Source organism: Ochotona princeps, chromosome 16 (assembly GCF_030435755.1).
Source record: "Ochotona princeps isolate mOchPri1 chromosome 16, mOchPri1.hap1, whole genome shotgun sequence".
NCBI classification, from domain to species: domain Eukaryota; kingdom Metazoa; phylum Chordata; class Mammalia; order Lagomorpha; family Ochotonidae; genus Ochotona; species Ochotona princeps.
Genome location: NC_080847.1, coordinates 18,663,949 through 18,691,532, shown reverse-complemented (window position 1 = coordinate 18,691,532; position 27,584 = coordinate 18,663,949).

The window sequence follows — 27,584 nt, the reverse complement described above, 5'->3', positions numbered from 1 at the left end:
ACATGTTCTAGAACTTGGTTATCTATGTTGGCTTTGAAAAAATGTACAAAAATAAATTTGGAAAGACAGGAAGTATTGAATAATAGGATTTCTGCTCGGGATATGATAGTGAGCTGCTAGGTCAGAGGTGTTCAGACATGGCAAGCAGTGCCTCCCTCACCTCTGCACGCAGTAATCTACTCTAAAGAGATGATCCATGAAGCACAAACGCAAGACTCTTACAGGATGCTTCGTATCCTCTCTCTCTTTTCAGGGACTTCAACAGAAAGTTAGAAGTGGACTGTTTTTTTGATCCTTCAGAGTCTTCTTTTGGGATGAATGTCACCACCTGTGGTACTGGCATAGGTGCTGGTTCAAGTCCTGGCTGGACTGCTTCTTACCCAAATCCTGTTTAATGCTCCTGAAAAAGCCTAAGAAGATAGCCCAAGAGTTTGGGCTCCTGCATCCACATGGGAGACCCTGATGAAGCTTCTGGCTCCTAAATTCTGTTGCAGTCATCTGAGAAATACAACAGTGGATGGAGATTCTCTCTCTCTCTGTCATCCTTACTAAATACTCTTGTTAAAACATAATTTTCTTTTTATATTTACTATTTATTTGAAAACCAGAGTGACAGGGAGACAGAGAAAGAAATCCTCCCCCCCACTGCCATGGATCAGTGATAATTAAGAGCATTATTTCCAGGGGAAAGCATTTATCCTAGCAGTTAATACGTTTATGCCCCACATCAGGGTACCTGCATTTGATTTCCAACTCCAGCTCCTAGTTCCAACTTCCTGCTAATGCAGACCCTGGGAGGGAGAAGTGGCACCTGACATAGCTGGATTCCAGTAACTCAAGTACGAGACCTGCGTTGAGTTTTTAATTCCCAGTACGGCTGCCTGGCCATTGCAAGCCCATGGGTAATAAAGCAAGGCAGACGAACTTCCTCTATCTTTGTCTCAAATAAATAAGCAGTATTTTCAGAGTTAGGGCCTAACTTAGTAAATCATATGACTTTGGTCAAGTTACTACATAAATATACATATTACATATATATGCACATATGTTTTATATGGTAAACTATTACATATGTGCATATATTTACATGATTAAGGGTTGTTCATGTTTCTAGGTTATATTTTAGAAAAAGTGCATATTTGGGGAAGCACTGTGGGACAGAATAAAATGCCATCTATGGTGCTTACATCCCAAATAAGAATACCTGTTGAAATCCTGGCTGCTCTACTTTGGATCCAGCTTCCTGCTTATGTGCCTGGGAAAGCAATGGAAAATGTCCCAAGTGCTTAAGCCTCTGCTGTCCATGTGGGAACCTAAGACAGAGACCCACCCCAGCTTCAACCTGGCCTCCCCCTGACAGTTGCCGACATTTGGATATTGAAACAATAAATGGAAAATCTCTCCTCTGTCTTTCCTTACACCCCCCCCATGTGTGACTCTATCTTTCAAAATAATTCTTAAGAAAAATACTTATATAATTTAATTCTGAAAATCTGAATAGTGTTCATATCTGCTTTATAAGGTTATTGTGATTGTTGACAAAAAGAACACAAATGTATTAAATTAATGCCTGAGGCACAGGCACCAATCAATGAGTTATTGTTATTATTCTTATTTGTTTGCTGCTGATTCTGCTTGAATCAGTGGTTGGTGTGTGCCCATCAAGTTTACTGTCTGGTGGGTAAAGCATCGAACTTCCCCTCATCCAATACTTAATAGTGTCCTTGGGAGCAGTAGCAACTCAATAAGTAGTTGTGTAACGATTATACAATGACTTTTCTGCAAGAGGAATCATATTTAACCCAGTTTTTCTCTCGCTAGTAAATTTCCAATTAGTTTGCAATACTCTATTTAGAATGGCTGCATGTTGAGAGAATAGCTTTGTGCCCATGAGTAAATCATTTTCTGTTCAACCATTTTGTTACCCATGCACATGAATGGAAGGATATATAAAAGAATTTTTTTTAAGAAACCTTGACTGAATGTTCAATTGAAATTACTGGAAATTTAATTCTCAATGTTAATTTTCAATGCTAAACTTATTTGTGTAATCATTGCCTCCTAAGAACCTTCAAATATGATAGATTTTATGTCAATGAATTTCACAGTTTCATAGCTTATTAAAGCTGGTATAGTCCATTTTAAGATATGGCCAATTTTAGTGAAATATTTGGTAACAGGTTTACTAAAATCAAACTAAATTCACTTTTTTAAGTAAAAAAACATCTTTTCACTCCAGCACTATCCTAAAAAAATGTTAGACTCATACTGAACTCAAGAGTAATTCTTACTGAGCAATACAACTGCATATTATTCACATTGTCATCAGAACGTAAGCTCACGGCACAACATAAACCAATTAGATTAGTGTGGGCAATTTGAGCTTTCTTGATTTTAACACTGAATTTTTTACATGCAGGAAAATACCTCAGCTCTTTGTAAACTAGAGTTTACACCTCTCTGAGATGAAGGAAGATGAGAGTCTTTAGAGCAGTTATTCTCAACTGGACATGTTTGCCTCATGGTGGGCAGCTGATGATACCTTGGCGTATTTTTGGTTGCCTTGACTTTAGCGAAGAGACGGTTGCTGCACGCATCCAGGAGATAGAAGCCATATTAAATACTGTCAAGCAGTTCACTGTGAATTAAACTGTCCAAAACATCAATACGGACATTCTTTTAAAAACCTTTGAAATGTTTCTTGGCTATATAAAGTTTTATGGTTCTTTGATCTACATTCAGTCTATCCATTTTCTTCTCTGTGAAACATTTTCAGTTTCAAGGTGAGGTTACTCATTTCCAGATTTGGTTTCTATATGCATCCTGATTGCACTCGCTTTGTGGAAAAATTTTGCAGATACATTTATACTGATGGACACTGTGGTACTCTTCTCAGCTCTCATGGTCAAACACCCTGTTCTCCATACCTGGACAACACTGGCTCTCAGTCACTGGCACCTATGTCTCTCATTAGATGTTGTCTCAACCACAGATGATACTGCTGATGGGGAAGTGAACAGCCTAGCCACCTTGCTTCATTGTTGGACATTTCAGAGCTGTTGAAAGGAGATTCCAGGGCCTGACTTGCAGCTTCCTTGTATTTCCACTTCTGTATGTGCTGAATCCTGACTCCATCTCCTTCTCACAGGAATAATTCTTGAAATCATTCACCATATGCAGCTGTGATTATAAGGTCTCTTTCTAGGGAAACTGATCTACATTGTTGATTGGTTTAGTTTCAGCTTTATAAAATGTAGCCCTTCTTGGGTCTTTTTGATCATATCCCAATGTTACTGGTCCTTGCCCCGTAGTTAATAAGCATGTGTTGTAACAAGCATGTCTGTGCAGTATAGTCATGATGGAAAAAAGTACAGTTGGAACCACCTGAAAATCTTAAATAAAATTGGATTTATTTTACCATGAAATCCACCAAATTGCTGAAGAGGAAAAACTTAGACTATCAGTCATGTAAGGTTGCGTTCATATTCATCCAGAACAGCAACTACAACAAAACCCAGAATATAATGTCACATCCATCTCTGTTAGCACATCTGTCAAATGAGATTGCAAAGCATTTTTTAAAGCTAATAGAAAAATCAACAATATAAGAAAAATGCTAAATGCTTTCCAGAAGTAGTTTCTCTGTATAATTGCATTCTATTCCTTTCCTAAGTTAAAAATGAACAATGAATAAAATGTTGGCTGACAGAAGTCCTCTCCCATTAACAGCTAGTCTTATTCACAATGACCTAACAGTATGTTTCATATTCTGGGTGAATGATCCTTAAATTTCTTACAGTGTCTCCCTGCTCCACCTGTCTTCACATTTTTACACTTTTTAAGTGCACATTCAAGCACCTTCGCCCTCGCCCATGGATCACAGGCTGCCCTGTCTTTCAATCTCTGATCCTTGGAGCACAAGCCTAATTTCTGCCAAGCACATATGAACAGCTCTGTCCTTCCATCAATCATCTGAAAGACCCGATGACTAGGCAAGAACAACTACGTTCTTGATTTTTTAAAAATCTTATTTAAAGGTGTCAAAAGTGGAATTAATGGGCCACAGAAAGGCACTATTGAAAGAAAAAAGGAGACAAAGGAAATGAAGTTCATGATCCAGAGACAAAGAGCTTATTCTTGATTTACCACTTCTAACTTTATTGAGTAAAACGACCTAAGTGCAAGTGGGAAAAGAGATTTCTGGGAAAAAGTATTGTGAATTACACACTAATATCAATTACCACCTTTGAGAAGTGATTTTCTGTAAGGATCACAACAAGAAGACATTATATTTATTTATAAAAGGTTTACTTATTAATTTGAAAGGAAGAGTGACCGAAAGGAAGATAAAGATCTTTCATCTGCTGGGTTACTCCCCAAATGGCCACAAAGGCCAGGGTTTAACCAGGCCAAAGCAGGAGCCTGAGACCCAAATACTCAATCTAACCGTGTTGCTTTCCCAAACACATTGTCAGGAAGCTGGAATGGAAGACGAGGAACCAGGACAGGAATTGGAATTCATGTGGGATACTAGTGTTGCAGGGGACAGCTTATCCCATTGTTATCATAGCACTGATCCAACATCCTGAACCTCAGTCAGACAAGCTGATTTGCTCTCCTGGACAAGTCATGCACACGGCTTCTCTGTATAAAATCCAGGTTATCAAAGGACCCATTTAACTGTGCTCCCCAGAACTGAACATGATTATGTCAGTCGTTTGCTGATAGTCTAATTGGTCCTGAAGCACATCTCCTACCTGAATCTGAGAAAGAAGGCGGTCATTGGTTGAGAATGTAAGAGGGCCCTCAATATCCATAAGTTGAAAGATTTAGCTGGGCTTTTCATATCGAAGGAAAAGCAATGGGAGTGTTACCTGTGTTTCTGAGACCAAGATAAGTACACTAAAGGTAGCAGAGCTGTAGTACACAATATAAAGGTGATTTCGTAAAACTGTGGCAACATTTAGTTTTCTTTGTTATTTTTATAGGTTCAGGCTGTTGTTCGAAATGTGTTTTTTTCAGGTGTGTTTTTGCATGTGAAGTTGAGGGTGCTTGAGGGAGAACTGCAGAAGCGGACACCCAGGAGACTTACATCCATGGTGCATTTTCTAACAAACATGAATTGCTAAAACTCATGATGAATTTTGCAGAAAAAGAATGACCCTGTGGCCTTTTGCTTTGCTTATTTTAGAGTGTGAGGAAACTAAATTAATATCATATTGGGAAGAAGTATTACTAGAAAGAGAGACATGAGATGAGATCAAGTCATGAAGATAGTATGTAAGACTATGAAGTCAGAGAACAGAGTTAGGGATATTAAACATCCTATAATTAATTCATTAATTGAACAAATGTTTATTGGGTTCTAAAACATTCTTGGAACCAATGTAGTGTCAAGGGATTATAAAAATGAATAAATCAGACAAAATCTCTAATCACTATCTCTTCACGACTTCACTACATGAAAACAAATGATATAGCTATACATAATAGATCAGATTTTTCCTCTGTTTTTAGTGGAAAGTATTTTTTTTATTTATTGCAAAGGCAGAGTGACACAGGGAAAGAAAGAACTAGACAGAGTGAGTAAAAGAGAGAAGAAGGGAGAGAGATGAGAAGCTTGGAGAGAGAATGGGTGAGGAGGAGGGAGAGGAACAGAAACAGACGGGAAGAGAGAGATGCACTGATTTACCCCCCAAACTCCTTTCTATGCCTCATAGTGAGGGTCCCTGGGTTTATTTCTGAAATTAGAACTTGGTATTCCGCTATAAGGATTTGCTGTTTTGGACCTCTAAGCCCCACATTCAGTCCTCCACCTGAGTGTTGGCAAAAGATGCAAGGACCCAACCTTGTCACACAGTGTCCTGGCTGAACAGTTCCCAACATTGTGTTCCAGGGCTGTGCAGGACAAATGAGGCTGAACAGCAATGTTACAGTGGGTGAGTCTGGAGGAGTCCGTGACAAATCCACCACTTCTCCAAAAAGTGAGAAGCAGCGGTGACTTTGGGAGGATGGGGATGACAGGGAGACTGAATCCCGAGAATGTCCCTGTATGAGTTAATTGTCTAGCAAAAGAAAAGAGAGATTTTGTCATCGTTGGAAGTGGCTCATGCTCTGTCCTGTTCGCATGCTTTTTTCCACCGTGTCTGCACATGTCTGTTGCATGGCTGAAACAATTTCAGAACCTTCCACAAGTGGCCCTGCCGAAGGAAAACAGTTGTTCTGTGACACAGAGCATCAAACGGAGCTTGTTAAAATACAAACTGACTAACTTAATGGAAACGGGTGATATCTTGACATTTAGAGCTAGGGAAAATGGACTTTGTGTCAGCAAAACTGAGGGGCATTTTCCAACAAGGACCACTCCACCCCTTTATCTGCCCCCTGCATTACTTGACTGTCAACTTTGTATTATATGACAAGGTAACATTTTTATGAACAAGTTGAGTGTCTGTGATCAGCCTTCCTATGAAATTAGTTTTGTCCCAAATGCCTGTTATTCCAGTTGTTAAATTACTTCACGTCATGCTCCAAGGCTTATATAGTATACAACAATCAAACAGGAACAACACTTTGCATAGCATTAAATGCCAAATAGTCTCCAACACTTCAGCAACTGAATGACTGCCAAAAAATGAGGTATTTACTAGGGCTCCTTGCTGTCCTGATTCCAAGTGAGCCGAGACTGGGAGATACTGACTTGCCAAGTGTCAATACTGCATTTATATTGTTATTCTCTGCGAGTGAAGAGTGTAGTGCCATCTCCTCTTAAAGTATTATTAATAGTCAGGATTGCTATTACAATTTGTATAATTATTGCAGCACCAACAACCGAGTTCCCTGCATCAAATATTTATGTAACTATGCTGGCTCTTTCTGTAACGTTTGTTTTAAAGGTGTGCAATGGACTATTTCCTAGCATTCTTGCTCTCCAACTGAATGCTTAATTCAGATGTGGGTTTTCAAGGCACTCGAGAGTGACAAAATGTGGGACATTCAGTAAGAGTTTATTCACAAATCGTTGAGGTGGAAGCAGAGCTGATTCACCTGCTTGAAAAGCATGTGGTTACTTTGGTTAGCTAATTTGTCTACTTTATTAAGTGGGATTGTTCCTTTTCTTATTTACATTTAAATACTAGAAGTTTGGAAAGTTAAAACTTCCTAGCAAAATAAATGGAGGAATATAAGACACTATAAACCTACTAGTTGTATGTCGGATCAAGAACTACATTTTTTCCTCTCCAGTTTCACAATAAGCATTTAGAAGTCCTCCTGGAGGAGTGAGTGTTTGGTGCAGCAGCTAAGACGTTAGGATGTCAGCATCCCTTTTTGGAGTGCCTAAGTTCAATACCCACCTCCAAATTCTAGTTCCAGCTTCTTGTTAATTGGAATCATTGAAAATAGTGATCACTCAAGCAGTTGAGTCCTTGGGACTCATGTACAAGAACTGGATCGATTCCTGCTTCCTGGTTTTAGCTCTCACAGCATTATAGGTACTTGGGAACATAAAAAGGGAATGATGAATCTCTCTTCCTGCCTGTTCATTCTCTGTGTCTCCAAAATATATATGATAATAAGTTCATAAATAAATTTTTAAAACTTTCTCTTGGGACCTTAGAGTTCCCTCTCTTAGCCTTCTAACGTAACGATTGAACTCTGGGTTATGATAAAACTATGTTAAGACATTTGCCACTCACAAACTTGTTGGTGGAGCTTTTGGAAAGGTTAAGAGGGTAGAATTCAGAATTCAGGAGAGTGTATATGTGGGATGGGAAGTAATAGGATGTCATGTGTGTTTGAGAAAGGATAAAACAGAAATAAGAGAAGCGAAGTTACTCCAGGAGATATTTTTTTATTTTACTAGGTTCAATAGAAGAACCATATTATAACACATGGTATTAAGTGAGGTTCTGAGGAAAACCTACAAGTATTTATTAAGAAATGTCGTTAAGGTTATGTGTATTCTTAGCATTAAATTAAAGTAGTGTCTCATCTGATGTTAAAAAATCCATCTCCCTACTCCACCCCCATTGTACCGTGAAGGCAATGGGCCATTAGCCTTCATTAGCAAATCAGGGCCTGAGCTAACCCTGCTTTCCGCCTGCCTATAGAGACTACGATACAGTCCGTGCCACTTAATCTGGACCTAGGTAATAAGTACATCTTAATTAAGACATCCCGCTGAGGAACCAATTTAATGCAATATATATAATAGGATTTCAATTCTGCTTTGGTGTCTTTGTGCTAGATAATAGTAGTGGCTGGAGAGGCTTTGTGTCACTAATTTCACAAACTGAATATAATCTCAGTATCTCAGCATGAGTATTTTGAAAGCTCAGAGGAGAAAAAAAATGAAATAACATCAACTATTTTAGAACGGTGTAAAGGGAACAGCTTTCAAACTCCTTTTCATCAGTGTCTCATTTTTAGAAGTTATATTTAAGTGCACTGATAATAGCATCAATTGATCTTTTTTCTCTGTGTAGGGCTTTGTAAGCTGTTCAATATTTCCTGAATTTAGAAAAAAAAACTTGTCTTCCCTCAAATTCCTTCTTTGATACATTTTAAGGTGAAATATTGGCATGAAATACCGATATGAATTTGAAGGGTGATGGAGTGGATAATGAAGTAGCATTTAGCAATATTGGGATTCTGGGCATTTATTTTTTTTTTTTTTTTTTTTTAAAGATTTATTTTTTTTTTCTTTTTTTTTTTTATTATTATTAATTTCATTGCATTATGTGACACACATTTTTTTTTTTTTTTGCACTGGAATTCCCCCCGCCCCTCCCCAAACCCTCCCCCTCCCACAGTGGATTGCTCCACCCCGCTGTATTTCCATAGTTCAAACTCAGTTGAGATTCTTTCATTGGAGGTTTTGACCAATCGTAAAGTCCAGCATCTAATTGTCCTGGCAAATTCAACGGCTTCCTGGTGAGACCATCTCTGGTCCAAAGGCAGAACCAGCAGAGTATCATCCCAATCAAGTAAAAAACTCAACCCAATATTTACAACCATTTACAGCATTATGGCATTAATTGACATGGTATTGATTAACCAATATGTTACTAGGAAAATGCATGTTCTCGACCACAACCTGTGACTTCCCCATAGATATTTCAACTTTGGTTTACATTCAACCATGGTCTATATACCTTAAAATGGCTATAGATTGCTATTCAGCTGTCTCTTGTCTTTTTCAATGTTAGTATTTAGCATTTTATAGCATTGAAGCGTGATTTTGCTGAACCTGGCTGTTTTTCGGGTAGTCCAACTCTATAACTTTAACAGGACAAATGTCAACAGTTCAGGTGAATATTTTTGGGAGGGGTGTGCAGAGAAATCCTCAACACCCCAGAGAGGAGTATCTGATCTTTGTGTCCCACCCAGTGAGTCACAAGTGCATCCCGGCTGGCCACTTCCTGTCTGCTTCCAAGCCTTCCCATCTGTTCTCTGTCTGTCTATTCTAACTTGTTTGTTCGTGTTTGTTATGAGAGGTTTCTGGAGCAATCCTGATGGTCCTTATAAAAGAGAGTGGGGACCCAAAGTTGGAAGCAGGCAAGGGCCAGAGGAAGCTCCCCTCCCTAGTTCCGAAGGAAGCTTACTGTTCTTCTGTTTCCGCGGACCATCCAGGGATCCTGGCTGTCGCACCGATGTCCCTGAATCCTGCAAGGCAGGAATTGGGCTTCTTCCATCCCATATTGTAGGTCCAAATGGGGGTGGGCGACCTCAGAGTTCCTGGCCTCCGAAGGCACTCCTTTTCTCCCGTGGTCTCCTTGGCAGTAGGGATGTAGTCCTCGGTGGTTGTACTGATAGTCCTTGGTGAGGCTCCGGGAGTCTTCAGGGTTGGGGCACAAGCCTCCTCCTGTCCTCCTGCTCCGCTCTAGGGTCCGCCACCGACTCTATGCGTATGACCTCCTGTTAAGAGGTTGTTAGGATTGCTCCTGATTCCCTCCACATGTCTTTGTAGTTTTGCTATTGTCTAATGCTGACTCGAGACTGCTTTCTATGAGTTACCAGTTATGATCCTGATGGGTTATATTTCCCCCGTCTTCCTCACACCTACTGGGGTGATGTAAGATTTCTCTGCCCTCCCTCCCCATTTCCAAGTGTCATAGGGCTTTACAAGTTTGTTAGGTTTTACAATTCTTGATGTAGATCATAAGCAATCTGACTCATATCGATTGTTGGTTCATTGGTTACTTCACAATGTCTTATTGCTTGAGATACAGGATGTTTGGGGTTGGAATAATGTTACTGTTTTCTGCATTGACATCATTTCATAACAGCCACATCATCACAACCACAACAACATCATCAACACCAGAGTATAGCACCCTGGTAAAATAATGGGCAGCTGAGTAACCAACACATGCTTAATTAAAAGGAAACACAGAAGTCTTTTGGGAAAAATGATGCCATCGTCTGCTTCATGAGCATGTGATGAATTCTAGTAGTGGAAAGAGATTATTTGGGAGCAATCAGACATACATAAAAAACTTTACTGCTGTCTTGTCCAGTCTGTCCCGCCCCCCATCAAACTCTGGAAATTATTGATGCATTTTGATGCCAGACTCGACCCGACCAGCCCTCCACACAGCCCAGATAAAAACTGGCGTAAGCATCTCTATTAAGCAATCCCACCCCTATCTTGGTTCCGTGTCCATCAGAGGGGTAGTTACCCAGGAGGAAGATGCCCACCACCTCCCAACTAGGACACTCAAGTTTCTGGGTCCCGGCTTGGTTGGCATCCCAATCTGGTTATAATAGTTCTTATGGGTACTCTCATTCAAGCCTTCATGTCAAAATTCTAATACTCCCACAGTGTTTATGTTTACCATTGCTGGGAAAAACCAGAAATTCATTTCTATCCCATACAAAGGCTGGCACTATTCAAGAGTGTTACTGGGAAGCTTTTTCTGATCGTAAAAACTCTGTAGCTGGCCGCGGGGCGGCCAGCAGGCAGAGCCTGGCACCATTTGGTGCACTGGCCGCCCCAAGCCAGGGACCCCCCCACTGCCTTGTGGCGGTGGTCTTAGCATGCTGGCTCCTCGTTCTCGGGTCCGGCTTGGCTGGGCCGCTCCCCCAGGGCCGCCCCAGCCCTGAGGGGCAGCCAGCCTCCTCTAGGCCAGCAAGGTTCCAGTCCCTCCCCCACTCGCCCCACCTGCAGCTTATGGCTGAGGGGCGGAGCTAGCCCTCCAGCCTGGTCTGGAGGTTCCCTTGTAGCAGGCTTACCCTGGGGGAAGCGGTAGCACTTGGGCCTGGGAGATAGCCAGGGACCCCCCCACTGCCTTGTGGCGGTGGTCTTAGCATGCTGGCTCCTCGTTCTCGGGTCCGGCTTGGCTGGGCCGCTCCCCCAGGGCCTGGGCATTTATTTTTAATGCTTTGTGTTTTATTTTTTTATGTCAATAAGGCAGTTCAGTTAAAAAAAAGATAACCAACTGTTTGCCTGTTCTCATCCATCCGTCCATTTGATTGATATTTTATTTCATTTATTCAGTCACTCATTTGTTCCACAAATTTTGATGAGCATTGATAAACTTGTTACAGCCAACGTGACCAAATTCCTGTCTCAGGATGTCACCCTCTTACAGACAATGTGTGTTGCAAGAGCAGATGTGGCTAGCAATGGCATAGATCCACTTAGGATGGGGTTGGTAAGGATTGTTAAAGAGGTTGACATATGATCTGAAACATGGACTTGTGCCTTGAACCGTAAAAAGAAAGTTCAGATGTAACCAAAATCAGGAAACAAAGATGAGAAAGTTGCTTTACTTTAGAATTTTATGTAAAAGTTTTGCAAAATGTTAAGTCAGTTTTACTCTAGAAGGTTCTGTTTTCCAAAGTAAAACAGTTTTGTTGGGTTAGTAACATATTCCTAACAACCGTATTCTTGTTGCCTTATTACTCTTATATAATTGTGTGTGTGTGTGTGTGTGTGTGTGTGTGTGTGTGTGCTGTGATTTCTGTTCTTTCTGTTCTCCCATTCCTCACGAATATCTTAAGCATTTTGTGAGTTATCTTCTGTTTGGGGAGCAGGTGGAGAGTGATGACAGAGATCTTTCACAGAACTCACTGAACTGTGATCCTCACATGAGTGAAGACCTGGTGTACAAATGAGAAAGCTAACTCCCCAGGGGTTTACATATTGATGAGCTTTTAGGAATAGAAGATAAGAGCCTTGAATATATAACCTCTATTCATTTCATTTTGTTTGCCAGACATTGCAAGAAAGCTCACAGCAGTGAACTGTAACAAATGGAAACCTTGATTTCAAAGGCATCACATTCTTGGGACTCTTGGTAGAGGAATTAAATGTGTATGCTTAATTTCATTTTACAATTGATTGCATTTATCTGGCTATGTAGTAATACTCAACAGATTATCTACCAATTATATTAGATCTTTAAAGCAGTTATAAACTTTTAAGTGAGCCAATTTATTTTGATTCTTTACCTCAAAGATTTATATTCCATGGGATTCCTTTAAGCTAGTTAACAAACATTTCCGTAGTAAATTTGACTAATTTATATTGCAACTTTTGCTAATGCAGATTATCTGTCACAAACCAGAGAACAGAAAATTTGAATGTGAAGTAAGCATATTAGCTTGCCAGTGGAATCCCTTTCAGGTGCACATCAGAATTAAACAGGGTCCCTAGGTAGCGAAAACAGATGAGGGGACCAATAGTATGCATCACAGGGAGAGGCCAGCCAGCAAGGTGGTCCAAGAGAAAAACTGGACATGCTGTATCTAAGCAATTCACTAATGTGGTACATTCTGTAAAACGTGCAGAATAAGACTTTATTTTGTCAAAGTTGAGACTTAGCATTACATCGGCTGGCTTTAATTTGTGAATCCTATAATGTACACATATAACCGATGTAGCTGTGTTTACCCTTTACCCTAAAATGATATGAGTGCTTTCAAAACTTATGGACAAAAGAGATCGTTACATTTATTTGGGTGCAAAGTTGTTTTAAAATATGAATACATTTTTTTGCATAAATATTTTGCCTAAATGCTTCAAACACCCTTTATCTACAGGTCCTTTACTTATTTTTAATGTTCATGAGAAAACTGATGTTCAAAGAAGTTGAGTGTTTTGCTGAGATCCTGGGTTACTTTGGTGACTTCAAAAATTATGACTAAATTTTATTGATCATTCTTGCCAAAGCCTTTTGATTTAGATAAATCATCCAAAAAAAAAAATAAGAAGTAAAATTCAAACTTCCAACGAGGAAAAATACGATAGAGAGTTCATAGACAGTGATGTAAATATGTCCAATTGACAATCTATTGGAAATGTGTCAAGATTCAAAACAGTTTATATAATTTTTATTCTATTTCCCACTGTGTTCATGTTTAGTTGTTTCAAAGCTGAACACAGAAAAGCTGTGATTTTTGTGGGTTTTTTTTTGTTATCCCCTCTGTAACAATAAGCCACTTATGTTTGCATGATTTAAAAAAAGAAAAGATTAGAACAAGCTATATCACGCTTTGCCTGACAGGCGACATGAGAATTAAAATTTTACAACATCAGTACTTTGGGACCGGGGAAAAAACACTTCAGTGTTCACTGAGCCAATCACCAAAGTTTTAGCTAGAACTGATACAGCTTGAATGGGAGAAGGGGGAAGAGTTTGAAAGCAGAAGGTGAGAGCCGATGAGTGTTATGTAACTGAGTGTTCTTCCAAAATCTGCTTGAATAAAGGGCATTTCTTTTAGTTTTATCTTATAGTCGGCTCATATTGCTTTTTTGATTTCAGGGATGTCAGAGTATCCACATATTGAAAAGTAATTCAAAGTTTCCATTTATAAGAAACTTATGGATGATAAAGTATTGAATGAACGGGAACCAAGACTGCTTTTTCTGGGCCACAGAAATTTTCAGTGTGGGCCACCAAGCTATCTTTCCAGCCTGATCTAAATGTCATCCCTAAATCATTAATATCTCCATAGATATCCTTATCTCTCAAATGAAACTTTAGCCAGCTGCGTATCAAGACTTCTTGGAATGTATATCAAAAATTTCCCCTGTATCTTTTTCTTGCCGAGTCCTCTCACACTAAAATTACTCTTACTCCAAACTGGGAAACCACACTTCTTTTTATGATCTCTTTATTTACTTGCATGTCGTACTGGTAAGATTGTCATGACTGTTTTTTTATGTCTTGATTCTCTACATACACATATATTCTCCGATCTTTAATGCTTACAGACCTTATCTTCAAAACACTTGAATTTCTTCTGCATTATCGATATTAGGCTGCATTCCCCTCATGCTATTTTAATTTGAGTGAATCAGCTGTCTAAAAAGTTAAAAGGTGGCTTTTAACTTTTTCACGTCGCGTCTCTACACTTTTGGCACCATCTATGGCAAGAGCATGCTGTTTTGTGTAAGTATTTGAACCGTCATGTAAATTTACTGCATTGTTACATAACAGCAGTGGGCAATAGAGAGAAGTACCTTTATGCTTTGAATATTTGCCACTCTGAACTCAAGAATTTAGTTTTCATTCTTTTGTTCATGATATGGTCCTAAGACAGTGCAGACTCATACCAACTATCATATTTAGAGGCGGTACCTTTGAGAAGTTATTAGCCTGAGTAGGCCTAGCATCAAGACCCCATGATTAAATCCTGGTAGCTTAATAAGAGAGAGCTATCATATAAACAGATTTGCACATTCCCTGTCTTGCACGCCCTGAGGTTAAGACACCTTCCTTCTTATCACATTAAGAAAATGGGATATGACTCAAATTAATATTCTAATATGCTTTTAGATGCAAGGGTTTGTTCTCTTCTTTTTATTCTATCTAAATAGAGCTATTGCAATCCAAAAAAAATAATATGAAGGCATCTTTCTATAAGAATTCAACAAAAATATTTGACATAGAAGCAATTGTCAGAAAATTAAAGAACCTTTGATTATAAAACTAGAGATGTTTCCTTCACACTGAAACCTTTCCCTTCCCCTTCTCCAAATGGTATATTAATATTAAATGCAGCTCACAGAGCTCTTGCCTCTCTTTCTTGATATGGACTGGCACTTTACAAAGACTTTTTTCAACTTTTTTCCTACTAGAGACCAAATGAGATGGATAAATACACACACACACACACACACACACTCACACACACCAGCTTTCACCCCCAGCTAATTTCTTACGTACAAGTAATAGCTACAGCCGGGCTGGGTCAAAGCCCAAGACCCTCTCCAGATCGCCCACTTGGGTGACAGAAACCTTCCCACCTGAGCCACCACTGCTGCGTTGTCAGTGAGCTGATCCTAGCAGTGAAAGCCAGCACTTGAACCAAGAAACTCCAAAGTGAAATGAAGGTACTTAACCAGCTACTTAACTGTTATGCCCAAAGCCCATTCCAGTACTGTTTTATGTGGATTATTTTCATGGCGTGTTTGGTAAAACTTTTCTGTACACAAACATCAATATCTGAATCCTACACATCTAGAAAAGAAAACCAAGGTAGTTGATAATTGAAGGAGGAAAACCTGGAGTGCCTTCTAAATATCTTCCCAGGGTCCAGTGTAGTAGTTTAGTGGTTAAGTCCTGGCCTTGCATGCACCAGGATCCCATAGTAGCACCGGTTGGTGTCCTGGCTGCTCCACTCCCATCCAGCTCCCTGACTGTGGCCTGAGAGAGCAGTAGAGGATGGCCCATAGTCTTGGGACCCTACAGCCATGTGGGAGACACAGCAGCTTCTGGCTTCAGCTCAGTTCCAGCTTGCTGGCACACCTTATTGATTAAGGTGTAGCTCTTCAACTTACTCGGTAGCAGGCAGCATTTGAATACATTTGGCCTCATCATTTGTGATGCCTCAGCAACAATGCCAATGCTTCAAAGCATTGTTAATTTAAAATAGATAAAAGCCGTCATTTTTCATTCCAGTGAAGTAGCCCCATAATTTGATATGACTAAGTGTAACACACAAGAACGTAAAACTCCTCGGTCTGTTATCCCTTCCCTTCTACTACGAACAAACACTCCAGTTCTCATATCATCTGAACTAGAAATGTGAGTCTCATCGGTCATTCTCTCCTTCACTAGCCCACATCCAATCAGGTACCCTCTAGTCTCATCTGGCCTTTCCATGATATTGACTGCACCTTAGTTCATCTGTTTTTGGATGTTTTCAACAGCCTTTTTTGTGGCCTGGTCATTTTCTGGTTGTGTTCCTCTGAACCCTGCATCACTGTGAAATGTTTTCTTTCTGAATCGTAAATGAGTCAGGCTACTCTTTTGTTTCAATGTCTTCCATGGTACCCAGTGACAATTTATTTTCTAAGAGCCTTAGTTATACTTATATGCCAGCCTATTTGGGGGCCCTATTGGATTATCTGTTTATCTCCCAGTCATAATTTCTGTAACTTCTCCATCCATACATGTGCTTTGTACTCCTGTTGGAAGGACCTATAATGCCAAGTCTGTCTGGAAAACATATTTTCCATGGGGAATTGCTTCCAGGAATCTGTTTCCTGCAGATATCAAAATTTATGTCCTATATATAATATATATAGGTTTCTTATATAAAAGGGCATGTTGTTTGTATATAGTCTCTGCATATCCTCACATATACTTCAAGTAACCTGTGGATTACTTAACTCATTGTTCGTTTGAAATTACAATACACTAAAAAGCCCTCCTACCCTGTAAATGGCATGTGGATAGAGTATTCTAACGGTTAGGGAATATCAGTGTGCGTGTTCAGGACAGCTGAAATTTTATTTTCCTAGTGCTTTCTACCCATTGTTGATTGAAATTCATTGAAGGAGAAAATATGCATAGATGTAGAGGGCCAAATGTATTCATTTATTTATAAAACAATTTGCCTTGGCTCTACCTAGCATGTGAATCTCTACATGCCATCACCTACTACTGTCCTTTCTCCTTACACAAAACAGAATCTCTCAAACTTCCAGCAGAGAATCCCATGCTCTCTTGGGCCACACAGCAGAGTGATGTTGCCGGCTTGCTTTCTGACTGCCACAACCTCTCCATACCACATCCGCCAGGACAGCCAAGCTCTTCAATCCCAGGGAACCCTCAGCACAACAAGAAGGACTATACTACACATCATACTTTAGGTTCGTGTGAACACCTGATGAGATCAAATTTACAAATATTAAAAGAACTTGCTTAACACACTTGACTCTTTTCATTATTAATACCAGACTTAATCGATGACTGAAATAGATGCTATTAAGTAACATAATGAGTGTTCACATCCTACTTCTTTAATAAGACTACAAATTTCTTGAGGGAAGGAGCTACATTTCTTCATTGATGTGCCCCTTGTTTTGTGCCAGTTTGGGACAAAATGTTTCTTGAGTGTCTAGACAGATTTCTCTCAAATAGGATTTTTTTTTGTTATGATGCTCTAATTTATTTACAATATCCACATCCTTACTGAAAGGGAATTTAGGCAGTGGTATTTTAGGAAAGCACCATGGTGCTGCACTTCAAATAGATATTTCCTGGATGCCATATTTAAGTGAAAACAACTCTGGAAACAGTTTTTCCACAGCAGGCTGTTAGATTAAACAGAGGATGAGCTTGGTCAGAAGCCTGCTCATCTCTGTAAAGTATACTGCCCTAACCATTACCCACAGGTATCTCCAAGTACAATAAAAGCCAATTATCTTGACAACATCTACTAGTAAAAAGAGAAAGTCTAGTAACTTATAATAAAAAGCTACAGAAAAGATCCCTTGCTATCTTAGAACTGAATCGATAGGCCCCAACAATATCTTTATAAGAAATAACATTCTGAAATGCAGCACACTGGATAACCTAATTTACATTGGAAACATTTTTTGGCACATTGCATAGGTTCTGCTAAAATAAAATCCAAGTGTGTAAAAACCACAGTAGTGGTCATATCCTTTGACTCAAGAAACTAAGTTTAAAAGTTATTAGTAATACAAATTAGAGTGGTATCTATGTCATTATTTGGGCAGGGTTATGGAGAAGGGACCTCCAGTTTTAGTTAAAATATCTCTTGTACCACATGTTTCATGTTGGAAAGGATTATGTGTGTTGGCCCGTGTTTATCATGCCTTCCTTCCCTTGGAAAAAGTTAATTGTCTGAGCATGGTTTATTGAACATTTTGTGATATACAGAATAATCATCTATTTTTATACATGTACATGTGTCTGTATACACACACACACACACACATATATACACATGTATATACACACACTGGAATAGCAACTTGATAATACCCATAGATAAATTTCCTAATAATTTCTTTCCCCAAGGAACTTAGAGTCTTATAAAAGAAATAGCATGTAAACAAATCATTACCTTACAGTTCTTACTGGGATTTATCACAAAGGTCTATGGACTATTATTATCATGATTAAAATAATGGTTTGTTAATAATAGACAGGTATAATATATTCAGCATTAAATCTCATAAATAAATACGTATTTATATGTTTTAGATGGTGATCCTTACATATAACTAAGATTTAACATACCGTTTATATATAACAATCTCCAAAGTATGCATGTATTTATATGTAGTTCTGATATGTCTAGCTCTTACAGGACTTAATAGTATATATCTGTGTCTGTCTATGTGCATTTATTTAGATAAATATAAGTTAGAGTTACTGAGAGGAAGAGGCACACAGAGAGAAATCTTTCATTCTCTGGTTCATTCTCTAGTTGATCACAGCTGCTACGGCTGGATCAGGCAGAAACAAGTAACCAAGAGCTTGATTCAGAGCCAAAGCACTTGTGCCATCCTTCACTGTTTTTCCAGGCAGACAGCAGGGAACCAGATCAGAAATGGAGCAGGAGGGAGACATACCAGTGTCCATATTGGATGCCAACCTCCAGGCAGCAGCTTACTGTCTTGCCACAATGCCACCCCTCTAAGAACTTCGTAATACCTTTGAACTTCCTTACCCACACACAAACACAGACACATGCAAGGATGATTAGATCTATTGAAATGCCACAGCTAATGTATCTCAAAAGATGTAAATTTTCCTCCAAAGATTTAGCCAGATAACCTATCTTTTTTTTTCCTATTAGCACGTTTTAGGGTTCAGCATTGTAATTATTTTTTGAATGAGCCTTTTCAGATAAAAATTCTCCCATTTAACCAGCAAGTTCTGATACAGTACACATTTCATTATCGTTGTCAAACATCAAATTACCTTAAATCCCAGCTAATCTTCATTGGCCTTGCCCACCGCACTGTTTGTGATCACAGAGTATGCAGACACAGAGCATTCATTTTCAAATATAGATCACACAGGCTAATGGATAAGCGCAGTCTTTCCAGATGTTGCCATTTAAAGGGTATACACTTCCTCACAGAACCCCCGGATGTGAATCAGATTGGAGGGCACTCCATCACTGGGACTGCATGTAGTGGTCAGCACATTTTCCAAACACAATTGTACTTCACACTCATTCTTGCAATAGTTATTAATAGAACGCTGATATTTCATATCAGGTGATTTGAGAGATGCAAAGGTGTCAGTCAACAGGTTTCAGAAATGCTTGAAATGTGTTCATCAGCTAAAGGGGAAAGGCAGTCCTCACTAACTCTTGGTTAGTTTTATTCGCCAGTGCCACTATAAGGAAATCATGATCATCACCATTGTATTGCCCATAACTGAGCAAAAATAACATTTCCTAGGTCTTGACTCTAAAACCAGTATTTTAGAAGAGGAAAATGATGTAGCAATTTATCTTTACTGATAAATTATTTAGAAAATACCATAATGCCTTCCTTATCCTGTTTTTTTAAAAAAGATTTATTTATCTATTTTTTATTGCAAAGTCAGATAGAGAGGAGGAGAGACAAAGAGGAAGATCTTCTGTTCACTGATTCACTTCCCAAGTGGCTGCAATGGCTGGAGCTGTGCCAATCTGAAGCAGGGAGCCCGGAGCCTCTTCCAGGTCTCCCACGCAGGTGCATGGTCCCAACGCCTTGGGCAATCCTGACTGCTTTCCCAGGCCACAGGCTGGGAGTTTGGTGGGAAGCGGGCCACCAGAATAAGAACCAGTGCCCAGATGGGATCCTGGCACTTTCAAGGCAAGGACTTTAGCCAGTAGGCTACTGCACTACGCCCCCTTATCCTTTTTAAAGAACATTATGGTGCCTAGAGGACTGAGTTGAGTTCCATAAATCACACAGAGACTTATGGCAAACCAATGGTAGGGGTCCAATCTCACAGCCCTGCTTATTTACTGAAAAGCTGTTTTTAAAACTACATATTTGAGCTTAACTATCTGTTTTAAGATATGTATACATTTTTGGTGTTCATTGACAATTCTAATCATCGCACATCTTCAAAATTGGAATTTCTTTTTCCCAGTTCTTAAGATTAGACAAATGTGCCCAAAACTAGTTTTATTCTTGATTAACCCGTAATGAAATAGGCAACCATTTATCTATTATCTCATTTAATCCCCAAACACCTCTAAGATACAGTGATGTGGGCAGAGTTTCAAAACCCCCTTCTTAACCATACAAAAATTTAAACAAAGATCTCCCAGCTACAGTGAAGGGAGTTTGTTCATAGAATTTAAAGTACAGTTGTAGAAGGAATTAAAATTACTAATCAACTGGGCTTTAAAATAGAGGAATTATGTTGGATTATCTTGGGAAACAATGAAATTATACAAACTCTCGGGAGCAGCAGAGAAATGAGGAAAAAAGAAAGATATGAGATTCGAGGCATGAGTAAGAGTTGGCCTGCTGTTGCTGGCTTTGAAGATGAGTGAGCCAAAAGCCAAGCCCTTAATCATTACATAGAACACCACCCCCCAGCTAACTTTTCTGTAGAATTCATATATAAGTCATAGGATTACAAAAATGTGTTTGCAGTTTCCAATAACGACATATTTCAGTGTTTCTAAATATAGAGGTTTCAGGTTATTTTTATGAAGAGCCTTTATAACAACAATGCATATTATTTAGCACATTCATTTCATTTGAAAATAAAAAGCTTCATGTAAAATCAATTACATAAGCGATTCTGGCTGGATCATGTTTGTCCCCACACCACAGACTCAAATACTTACTGTTTTCTTATTTCGTATGTACAGTACTGTTAATAAAATTTATCGCAAACGACATTGTACACATGAATTAGCATTTTGAGAGATACAGAAAGAGAGATATTGGCGAAAGTTGGAAATGGAATCAAACAGGATATTTATACAGGTTTTAAATATTCCAACATTCATCCTAGGTAATTTTTAAGCAACTGATGAAAGGTAAAGATGTCAGAATTTTTCATTTCACAAAACAGCGTGCAGTGTTTGCTATACTGGAAATTGTTAGTTTTCTGAAGTATAAATACTCCATTTCATTCCATTTCCAATTTATGTCCATGTCTTCCCCATGGCATCTCATAAAGTACAAATCGATATGGAGCATTTTTTTTATTAATAATAATTTCAATGCTAACTAGGATGTGGCAAGAAGTCACCATCAACTGAAAACCTATAATATGTTCTCTGCTTCCTGGCTGCTAAGTTGATGAATAAGACTTATTGCTAATTGTAGGTAAGAGATGACATATCATTAATAAAAGATGAAATGCTCTTATTTGATCATTAAGCAAACATTAATTCAAAAGGGAGTTAAATGTTACGGGGGGGAGGGCTCAGAGTTTATCCTTGTCTTTTATTAGTATTCGTTGTCCTTATTCAACCAAAGTAACTGCTGATGAGCTCCCTACAATATCAATCCCCACAATTATGAATATTTTCATAAGTTAATATATTTTATAAAATATGTAAAAACACATTTTACACATTTGAATAATTTTGGATCAAACTACTGTTTTTGCTGCAATACAAGTGTGCCTTGAATCACATATTCCCAAAACTTCATTTCTTTTCTGAATTAGAATTATACATTTCCTCTTTTTTTCCAGGGCTTTTTAATATTGTCTCCCAGAAGGCGGTGAGATAATTTTCCCATCCTAAGGAAATCTGATTGTCTATATGACTTACTAATAACAATTAAATGTGAAAGGAATCCATGTATACATCTGGGCTCAGGTTCCAATTCACCATGGTATTTTGTTTTGTTTGTTTGTTTGTTTTCTAATTCTCCTGCTCTCCAAAAGGCAAATGTCTGCTGTGTGTAGCCGCTGCACCTTGGCGTAGGTTGCTGAATGAGTACACAGACTAGATATAAACACAGCATATAGTGATGAATACAGAGGAAGATGAGGAGTGTCTCCCACTGAGGCCTCTGCCCCTTACTCCTTCGTCCTGTCCCAGATAAGACACCCATTGAGTCTCAGTGAGTTAACGGTGATCCTGCAATGCCAGCATCCCATATGCTTCACCTCCTGTGCAGCTCTGCTGATGACCTGGGAAAAGCAACAGCTGCTGGTCCAAGAACTTGGGGAATGAAACAGTACTGAGTCAAGCCCATGGATGGAGTTAGAACCACCCACACAGCCAGTCTAACAAAGTATAATAGCATCCTCTAAACCAACCAGAACACGTGTAGATGAGTGCAACTAAGGTCAGAGTTGACCCAGTCTAACTGCATATATGTGAGCTGATAAATGCTTGTTGCTGTATGCCACTGAGATCTTTTTAAAGATGTGTTTATTTTTATTGGAAAGTCAGATATACAGAGGAGGAGAGATGGAGAGGAAGATGTTTTGTCTGCTGATTCATTCCCCAAGTATCCGCAAAGGCCAGAGCAGAGCAAATCTGAAACCAGGAGCCCAGAGCCTCTTCTGAGTCACCCATGTGGGTGCAGGGTCCCAAGGGTCTTGGCTACCCTCGACAGCTTTTCCCAGGGAGCTGGATGGGAAGTGGGGCTGCTGGGATTAGAACCGGCGCCCACGTGGGATCCCGTCGAATTCAAGGCGAGGACTTTAGCCACTAGGCCAGCCAAGATCTTGTCTGTATATGACACAATAAAACTGCAAGCATGGCTGACAGACAAAAGCTCCTCTCCCTGTTTGAATATTTGAATAAACTATCTTTCCATCTGCTCCAGCTGCCCCTAAATTTTCTCCTGTTTTGTAAGGCGAAGATGTCTTTATTTACTCTCTCACTTGATTTCCAGCTTTTGCAGTTTCTTTTCTAATCCTTTCTCCTTTTATTAACTTATAATCAGAGTGATAGTTCTATTTTATTTTGATGAAATGAGTGATTGTTTTGCAATTTTAAAATATGTTACTCTTGTGACTTTCTCAATTTACTTGAAAAGGAAGCATCTTACTTATTGTCAAGGCATATAGATTGCTGTATCCATGTTGATTGTGTTGTGTATGCTGCCTATTTTTCGCTGTACTCATTTCTACATGCTTTGTCTTATACTGTTAACAGTTTATTTAAATCCCCTCATACTAGGATTTTAGTATCCGTGATTCATTGCAACTCTAACATATTTTGCTCTATACAACTAGTCTCTATATAATGTAGTGCATAGCTAGTTATGATTATTCATTGTGGATTATGACACCCATAATTAAACTATATGTTAATATATAATATTTAAATTATTTAAATATATTTATTATTATTTTGTATTGTCCTTTTAAGGTCAGTGTTACTGTCTTGACTTCCTCACTACATCTTTTTAATGTATGTTTTCTTAAAATTTTTTTGAGAGGTGGAGAGAAGAGTGGAAAAAGAAATGGAGAGAGGGTGCTGTCATTCACTAGTTTACTCAGTTGCCCACAATAGATGCACCTGTGCTGAGACTCGGGGAATTCAATCCTGATCTCCCTGATTACATGAGCTATCACCATCCCTCCCAAGATCTGCCTTGGGGGACAGCTGAAGTGAGAACCTGCAGCCAGGAATCCAACCAAAACATTCTACAATAGGACGTGGACATCTCAATGGCTTTAGGCTAAACGCCTTTGCCATACTTAGCATATTTTAATACTTTTGTCTGTAGGTTTTGGTAATTCTAGTATTTATTTTTTGCTCCAGAGATCATTATCTATTTTATCTATTTGTGTCTGTCCATTTCTAATTTTTTAAAGGTTCTCTGTTTATTTGAAAAGCAGAACAGCAGAGGATGAGAGAGGAAATGAAAGAGACAGAGAGACAAAGGGAGAGATCTTCCATGTATGGTTTTCCCTTCACACTTAGTAGCAATAGCCAAGGCTGGGGCAGCTGAAACCAGGGTCCAGGCACTTCACCAGGTATTTGGCCTACCTCCTGTCTTGTGCCTTCTCAGCATCATTCGTAGCAAGCTGACTGTGAAGCAGAGCCGCCAGCTTTTAAAGCAGTGCTTTGATACAGGATCCTGGTATCTTAGGAGGCAGATGAACCTGTTGCTTCACGAGTTTCGTCTTCATTGCTAATGTTCATTTTTGAATCTCTGCTGTACATGACTTTCTCATATCACCAGATACTTGTTTCAGTAGACTTAATTCTGTTTTGAATGACATGACAGATTTATGTGTGAGTGTGTACGTGTGTGTGTGTGTGTGTACAGAGAGGAAGAGAAATAGGAAAAGATTGTTTTATTGCTCTTCATTTCTCTGTTTAGATTGAAGTTTGGATGTTTGGGATGATTTTAAGCTTCCTGGTTCAAGAGTGCCCTCTTCTGCTAGAGCAGCAATGTAACTTTTCTTTCCCTTTTCTTTCTCTTCATTTTTCTTCTCCTTTTCATTCTCTCTCTCTCTCTCTTTCTCTCTCTCTCTCTCTCCCTCCCTCTCCCTCTCTCTCTCAGTTACAGAGAGCTGTTTACTCCCCCAAGTAACCACAGTGGCCATGGCTGGCCAGGGAGAAGCCAGGAGCCAGGAGCTTCACCTGGGTCTCCTACATAGCTGTAGGGATCCAAGAACGTAGGCCACCTTCTGCTGCTTTCCAAGGCGTATAATTAGGGAGCTGGATAGGAAGTGGAGCAGCAGTCTGGTGCCCATATAGAAGAGCTGCACGGCAGGTGGTGGCTTAAAGCACTGTGCCACAGGGTGGTACTGGGGGAGCAGGAGGAGAGCAGTATGGGTAAGGAAATCAGTTCTAGGAAAGGGGTTATTTGCATTCTTTTACTTCATTTTTGCTTGCAAAGATCCTGCATTTTATCTTCTCTACCCCAGCAAAACCCCTACCTTTTAGATTTTCAAAGCGTCTCTCAAATTTCTTTTCTAGCCATTACTGTCTAAAGCTTTTTAAAATCATTTTCTACATTTAATGCTTTGGTTTACTTATTTTTTTTTTCATTTTTACACAGAGGGTAGACTTTGTCTTTCTGACAGGAAATTAAGCAAATTACAAACATAGCTAGCTGTTGTGTTTTCTCTGAAATACTCTTTCCCCAGTAATGCTTAGATCTATGCATTCTTTTTTTTAAACCTTTTTTTTTTAAGATTAATTTTTTTATTTTTATTACAAAGTCAGATATACTGAGAGGAGGAGAGATAGAGAGGAAGTGGAGCTGCCGGGATTAGAACCAGTGCCCATATGGGATCCCGGCGCATTCAAGGTGAGGACCTTAGCCACTAGGCCACGCCACCGGGCCCGATTTATGCATTCTTATGACAGGAAGCACAGAGCAACCTGGCAGGAATTGGGAGTCCTTTTGCAATTCACGGGCAATGTAGTTTTAGTTCTCCACCATCTTTGTGTTATGTGCAGAGCTTGAATTTTTATCATCCTGATTAATCCTGGTCTTTATTATTTGCTTTGTTGAATTAGTGTCTGTCTTAAATTTGCAAACCTGATATAGACTTGGCTATTACCTAAGGCAGTTTGGGATACTATGCTAAATTTGTCACCCATGGGGCGACTGAAATAACACATATGTATTTTTTCCCTGACTCTGGAGTCTGGAATTTTGAGATCAGGATGGTGGTGCTGAAGAGTCTGATGGAGCTCCTCCTTCAGTGCGAAGGAGGGACTTCTTGTATCTTCCATGGCAGAGAACGGGCGAACTAACTGTCATCTTTTAAGGTCACTAATGCTGTTCATTAATGCTCCACCCTCCAGACATGGTGACATCCCCGTGAATCTATCTGCAAGTATCATTCCTTCTGAGGACCAGATTTTAACATACGCATTTCTGGAGCAAGCAATCCATATCAGCTACCTGAAATTATTTATCTATTATATTTTAGTAGATATTTTGCATCGTACATATTATATCACTCCCAGTCTGGATTCTGTTGTTGCACTTAAACTATGCTGTATTAATTAGCAGTTTTAAATTACTTCTGGAACAGTTTTAACTTTCCAGCTTCCTTATTTTAAACTTTGTTAGTATGGGTCTATAGAACTCATTAATCCAGAAAACGTTCCTTTCTTCCAGCTACTAAGACACTCATGGAGTGCTGGTGTTTGTGAGAGCAATTTCTGTTCTGACTGATCAGAACTCAAAAGATTGCCAGCCTTACGTGAGCATGAGGAGTTTGGTTTGTTTTTCAGCTTCCTGGCAGTGTGCTTTGCCTGGGTTTATGGAATGATCCTCTACACATGTGCACCTTGGTGTTCAATAACAGAATCATGGGACCTCGTGTGGCTCCATGGGCCTGTTTTCTGCTCGCCTTCATCCCTTCCCGTGTTGTGTATTTAGACTCTGCCTTAGCCTCCCTTTCCTCTGATATCTGCTTCCTAATCTCAAGAATATTGCCTGACATTGTGGGGCTTTCTGCGCCTTGCTCCGGATCTGGAACATTCCTCCAGGCAGAAAGCTGGGTAAACTGTTAGGTTCACTTCATTTACTTTCCCTCTCCAGGGTATCGTGAGCTCATGATGCCTGTTGCACAATGTTGTTTTGTCTAATTTCTCAGGTGTTTGCGTTAAAAATCTGAATCAGCTATCTGGTTATAATGTGAAAGTGGGAAATTTGGGTTGTATTAATTTTTCAAGCGATTTAGATGATATTAATGTGCAAGCAGTATGTTTCATGTGGAGTGATAAGATGAAAGCAGGTAGTGATTATCTTGATAATTAAGAGTGCTATAAATAGCTAATAGTCATTGAGCGTTTATTGCGGTGTAACTCTTCTAAGAACTTTGGACGATGAGTTAATCAATAGCAGTCTTTCAGGCCCCCTTTAGTAAAACACAGTTCAATCTAATTTAGGTAAAATAAACTGCTGGGGTATAGATATTGGTAACGTGTGAGAGAAAATATGAGAGCTGGACTTGGGCAGCAGGGTGGATGCCAGGGCACACATTGCTCCCCTATCACCCTGCTCTTCTTCTCCTTCCAGATTCTCCTCTTCTGTTTTATCTTGCTTTTTCCATTTCCCTCTCCTCATCCCTCTACTCCTTTCTTTTCTTTCTCTCCTTCACCAACCCCCCCATTTCAGCTCTCCTGAATACACACACACACACACACACACAGGCATACAGCTGGTTCCCTGCTTTGTGTTACAAATAAGACAAGCCTTGAATTGACTTACTACTTAAGGATGGTATGTGGCAGCTAATATAATCTTCAGTGAAAGAGAAGGATCCAAAACATTTTATTTAAGCAACCACATGTGATACAAACCATTTTAGTTTAGCTTAGTTTATGTCTGCTCTGACAACTTTATGCTGTTTCACGCACCAATAATGGACACTGGCAAATAGCACGGCTCAACAACTACAGGCTGAGAA